Raw genomic sequence first — 6326 nt, forward strand, 5'->3', positions numbered from 1 at the left:
GTTTACTTACCAAGGTATAGGTAAGATCCTGGGATGAGAAGTCAATGTGATGTAATTACTGGAGATTAAAAACCCCAAAGGAAAAACAAGTTGGTGGAAAAGGACTAAGTGGTGTGAAACAGGCTGAAAACTCTCAAGCACAGAATCGGGGCTCGAGATGCTTTGTAAGAAACATGACTCAGAGAGGCTAACAACCACAGGAAAGATAGCTCAAAGGACAGCAGTGCCGGGCACAAACTTTAAAGATCAGTGGCCACTGGAGGTGAAGCAGAGAAGCTGGAAGCAATGACAGATGGATTTGGGATAGAAACTCTTTAATGAAGAACCCTGGCATGTGTCAGGCCTTTATGGTTAGCAGGGGTTTGAAAGGTAATAGTTGATGAGCCAGTTGCACAGTAGGGTTTGGAGACACAGTAAGAAATAGAAGGGAAACAAGAAAATCTGGACACAGCACACAGCTAGAGGGTTAGTTTCTGAAAGGTTTAACACCAGAGAGTGGGCAGTTGTCTGTGAGGCAAGCACAGCACCGACGGGTCAAGTAACAGAGAGAGGCGCAGTGGATGAGATCATGGAATGATGGCATTGCTCCTAAGAGAATGGGGACTGAAATTTACAGGATACTGTGATTATCTTACAAGCATGGTTAGGCTAAATCAGGCTTTCAGTTAAGAGGCAAGAAGGCAAGGAACAGCTTGCCTAAGCTGATAAGGAATTAGACCTTGTTTTGCATTTACCTTGGTGAAATTCTTCCTACACTTATTTCCATCCATCTGCTTCATATCACCTCATTAGCTTTTTTTTTTTAGTTAACTTTTTGTAGTGCCGCCTGTGAAGATGACTTTCCACCCTCTAGTAAAGCAAATCTACTTTGTGTCTTCTCTATGTTGACAATCTCAATTTTGTTTTTTCTTACCAGGCTTGAGAGGCCGTGACACAGTTTGTCACCTGTCACCTGTTCACTGTTCTGGCTTTGCGTCTGTTCCCACTCACAGTAATGCTTGCTTAAACTAGCCCATTTGCATGACTGTGTGTCCTATTCATCACTTCTAAGAATGTCACAAGCCATGGTCCTCCTCTTTCAAAAGTTCTGATATTGCTGTTCCTGGATCAAGTGTGGACATCCTAAAATGATACCCATAGGTCAAAATTTATTAACTTTACTAGAAAGAAAATGCCATGTCTTTCTCTTCTTTTCGTAGTCAGCTACATACATATATCTAGGTATGTGATGTTCTCACACATTTACCTTGACAACATAGCAACTTTGCGTACATGTTAAAGAATGTTGCCCTGACAACATTGTAATATTTAGAACTTGGGCTTGATTTTAGAGACCCAAGGAAGTGCCATACTATAAACACATAGTATATGTGCTATTACTCATGAAATGCCATACATTACTACTCAAGGTAGTCAGCTTTAGGAGATAAACATGAAATGAATTGCCTTCGACTTATACACTAATATTACAGAATTAATAGAGGTTTTCATCCAAGACCAATACTGGGAGACTTTAAACTTCATGAAACTATATTGAACCAGTATCAAGAATAATTTAATACCACATGAAGACATCTGTTGTTTTGCAACAATTTTTAAAGCTTTGTGCTTTTTTTTATTTTTACCCACCCCAAGTTTTGAGATTTTAATCATGATTGCATTGTTTCCTGCTTTACTTTTTGTCTGCCAAACATTCCCATGACCATATATAGTTACATGCATAAAAACACATGCAAATATGCAGAAACAATTAAAGAAAAAATAAAATCTCATAATTGTGCTTGTGTGAAAGCTGAAAAAAAACTTTCTTTGGTCTCATTTCAGAGTCTTCTCCATGAACCAACAAGTTAATGTTTACAGAAGTCTCTATTCTGTCATTTCAGAACCTTCTCCATGAACAAACAAGTTAATGTTTAGAGAAGTCTGCATTCTGAGGACAGATATGTTCCAGAACCACAGTACCTCTATTCACGCTTATCCCAGTGCGTCAAAGGTGCATTTGATGAGAATCAGAGTACATTAAATATTTCATCCAGCCATTCAGCATCTTACTACATCTTATAAGAGTCATGTGATTGTTGTGGGAAAGCCACTTGTTGGTTCCTAGCTGCTAAGCCCCAAAATAATCACACAGAAACTATATTAATTAAATGACTGCTTGGCCCATTAGCTCTAGCTTCTTATTGGTTAACTTTTATATCTTAATTTAACCCATTTCTAGTAATCTGTGTATCACCACGAGGCAGTGGTTTACCAGATAACGTTCCGGCATTCTTTTCTGGCAGGGCTACAATGGCTTCTCTCTGACTCTGCTTTCTTTCTCCCAGCATTCAGCCTAGCTTTCCCTGCCTAATTCTGTCCTGCCCTACTATAGGCTCAAAGCAGTTATTTATTAATCAATGGTAATCATAGCACACAGAGAGAAACCCTACATCATGTGATGAGTGTTTACCTATTGTACAAAAATCCTCTTGCTTCTTTTACTTTTCACTGAAGAGTTAGGAAGACTGGTGTCTCATCTCTCCCCTTTAGAAAGAAACCAAAACTTGTTCATGGAGCTTGTGTTCTTTTCCAGAAAGGTGAGATGATTTCACGTATCATGGAAGCACACGCAAAGGAACACACAGTAAAGGAACACTTTAATACATGTTTATATGTTTGTTTTTATAATAATGATATACTATGCCATTGAAATGTGAGTGACCACCACTTTGCATTTGAATTGTTTTTGTTTCAAACAATGGAAGAATTGCTTGACATGTCATACTTGAAATTTTGAAGTCAGCATTCTCAAAGAACACATTTCTCTCTGTCTCAGATCACTGTGTGGTCCATTTCTGGTAGAAAATCAAAGAAGACATTGAAGCCACTGGGGGTTGAGATGAGTTTGTGAAATCTTTCTGACATTTCTTATCTGTTGTAAGAACTTCAAAGACTCTAGATAAGGTAGACTTTTTCAAATTCTTATGCTCTTCCAAAGATTCCTTCTTGCCTTCAGAACTGGCTTCTGAAGACGGTGACATGTGTCCTTCGTCTGAAACTTTGTGAGAGTTGAAGATTCTGCTCACTTTGTTGTTCTTTGTGACTTGTAAACAAGTGACAAGCGTAGATCTATGAGAGCTCCTCTTCTGCGTGGAAGTAGGCAAACTACCTACATTTTTCTTTTTAGACAACAGTAAAAATTTTGTCTCTCTACCTTGGTTATTGAAATGTATCAGGTAAGGAGAACAAAATAGAGGCAAGAGTTTCATAAGTAGGTAGAGTCCCACCATTGATCATCAGTAATTAAGGCATCTATTGGGTTTTATCACATATCTCTTCCAGAAGATTGATATTATCAATCAGTGTATCATCTCTTGATGACAGACACAGGGTTGACTCACTATGCTTATCTGACATGCAGCCTAATTTATCACTTATATTTGTGCTTACAGTCGCTTTCTATCTCTATAGTTACCAACTGGTTATTTTTATATGTAGATCATTATGTGTGGTTGTCTGGCCAGTGGCATGAAGTTAAGATGAATATAAGTTATTATGTACATTATTAGAAATGGTTGGTAGGGAAAGCGATGAAATACACAAAAAGGTGAAAGCTGTACTTGACAGTGAAATATGTTGATTTTCTCATCAAGTTAGAACATTAAATCTTATTTACAATATGTCTGAATCACCCTCTATGCTTTTAAGTTTGTTTAAACACAAAGTTTCTGTGAATTCTGAATCCTATTCAGCTTTGTCAGAGCTTCAGTAAGGCACTCTTTTATCCTTTTCCATATATCTGATTTTTCACTTTAATTTAAATGTTTGAAATGTCATAGATAACCGCCTTTGAGTCTCATGCATTTTACACTAGGTTTTCCCTTTCTGTGCTAACTTGATATCATTGTAATAAATAACTTGGATAACCAAGTTATGAAATAAAAGGTCTATTTTGGCTCACAGGTTTGGAGGGTTCTGTCCATAGTACTTTGCCTAATTACTTTTGACTGTTTGTCAAGGCAGCACATCCTGGTGATACAATAGAAGATATGGCACTCATGACCAGAAAGTGAAAGTGAGAGGAAGATCCAGGAGTTCTAGTTCCTCTTCAAGTGTACACTCTCCAATATTCATCAGCTCCTCATTGAGAGGAAATTCTTTCATATGTTGTATTTTCTCACATTAGTTCCAATATATTTTTTGGAATTTCTTTGTTTTTGCTGTTTCCTCATCCTCTAAGAATGGAACAAACGAGCCTATGCAAAGTTGATAACATGCATATCCTCATGTTCCAAGCATCTAATAATTTCAGTAAGTGCAGCAGGAAAAATGCCAACTCAGGACACTTGAAGATCCCCTTATCCAGTTTTCTTCCCTTCTGTCCTTTCTATCTTCTGTAGCAATTTGTTCTCAAATCAATGCCCTTATTATTATGTAAAGCCTAGGTCTGAGATATTACATCATAGAGAGAGCAGGCAATGTGTAATTCTTATCAACATCTCTCATAGTTCTTTGAGAAAGTAAGGCTAGCTACATAATATTTTGAATATTGGATAAATAAAGTAAACTTTTAAAAGCTAATTTTATTTTAAATTACAAGCTTCCTACTTCGTATTTTCTGTGTTGGTTTGTTTTTTAAATTATCTCTTTCCTTATTTTTTGATAGACTGGTCTTGAACTGCAATGTGATCAACTATAGCCTTGAACTCCTGATTTTCCTATTTCCACATTCCTAATGTTGGGACAACAGACATACATCAATGCAGCACTCAGCATGATATTTATTATTACTTTAAACTTTTTATCCAAAAGGTAATTTACTTATTAGTTTTACTAAACTGTGTTTTTTTTCCTGTCTTAATGAGTTAAAATTATTTAGTTAGTTTCTCAAGATAAAAATCGGTGCTAGCACGCGATGGTGGTGCACGCCTTTAATCCCAGCACTGAAGAGGCAGAGGCAGGTAGATCTTTGTGAGTTCGAGGCCAGCCTGGACTACAAAAGTTAGTTCTAGGACAGGCTCCAAAGCTACAGAGAAACACTGTCTGCAAACAACAACAACAATAACAACAACAATCATAGTAATAATAATAGTAATAATCAGTGCTGATATTAATTTCTTCACTTTTCTTTACTTCATTTCTTATTACTCCATGAATGAGAAGCAAATACTAATACTCTTCTGGCAATGTCTAACACGCCTTCTACTTCCCACCAGGCTCATTTGGATTCCACCATACATCTTTAGACTAACAACTACACAGTCTGTCTACTTGAAGGAGCCCCTGTTTCCCATTCCAGTCTATTCCTTGCATGATGATCAAGCTCTTTCTCTTATCCTTTTCTTCGTTCATATTGATCTTTGGTATTTGATGCCTCTAAAACCTCTTGTTCATTTACACTATTCTCGACCCTCAACACTCCAGGCAGCTAATCATCTTCCTAGTCTTTTCAATTTATCGAGATTATTTTTCACTCAGTAATGAAAATACGTACAGTTTCCTCCCTTTGTCCCATGCATTTCCCTCTTTATTTCCATTCTTCAGTGTGCAGGAAAACAGTTCAGATATGATGTCATGACGTAGCCCAACTAATTTATAGCCCCTCTCCTTAACTTTTATATTCTCTGTGAATAAGCTCTAATTTTCCTCTCATAATGACTAATAACTACACATAATTCAGTGAGCATTGTTTAAAAACGGTATTGATAATGGGCACCTTATTTCCCATCACTTCTCCCCCCCTTAACAGGATCTTACTATATATCATAGGCTGTCCTCAACCTATGACCTTCCAGACTCAGCATCACAAATTCTGGGGTTGTAGGCATGTGTCAACTTATCAGTTGGGAAACATCTTATTAATCATCTCTTTTACATATGTATGAAACTTAAAACTAAACTAGTTGACATGAGTGATTGCTTTAGATAACAAAATGCAGAGAGAGATTGGACTTTTGAGTAGTATACCCAATGACTAAAGCTTTCTGAAGCAGTTGTTTCCAAATTAAGTTATTTCACAGTGAAAGTATCTTCATTTTTTGCTTACTGTGCAGAGGTGTTTCCCTATATGGGCTGGTAATTTGTAGTTATAAATGAAACGTGTTTAAAATAAGTGTGTAATAAAAGTTTAGGCTCATTTTTTTCTAATGATAAAACATGCTTTCCGTTCATGCAGACAGGGTATCTCCCATTTGTGTTGTTTCAATTCTCATTCTTGTTACTACATAATATTTACTTTTTAAAAATACTTCTTGGAAGAATGATCAAAATGCACTGGAATATCTACTTCTGTTAATAGAATGTTATTATAATTCAGCTATCTATCTATCTATCTATCTATCTCT

The sequence above is a fragment of the Microtus ochrogaster genome, chromosome 2 (assembly GCF_000317375.1).
Source record: "Microtus ochrogaster isolate Prairie Vole_2 chromosome 2, MicOch1.0, whole genome shotgun sequence".
NCBI classification, from domain to species: domain Eukaryota; kingdom Metazoa; phylum Chordata; class Mammalia; order Rodentia; family Cricetidae; genus Microtus; species Microtus ochrogaster.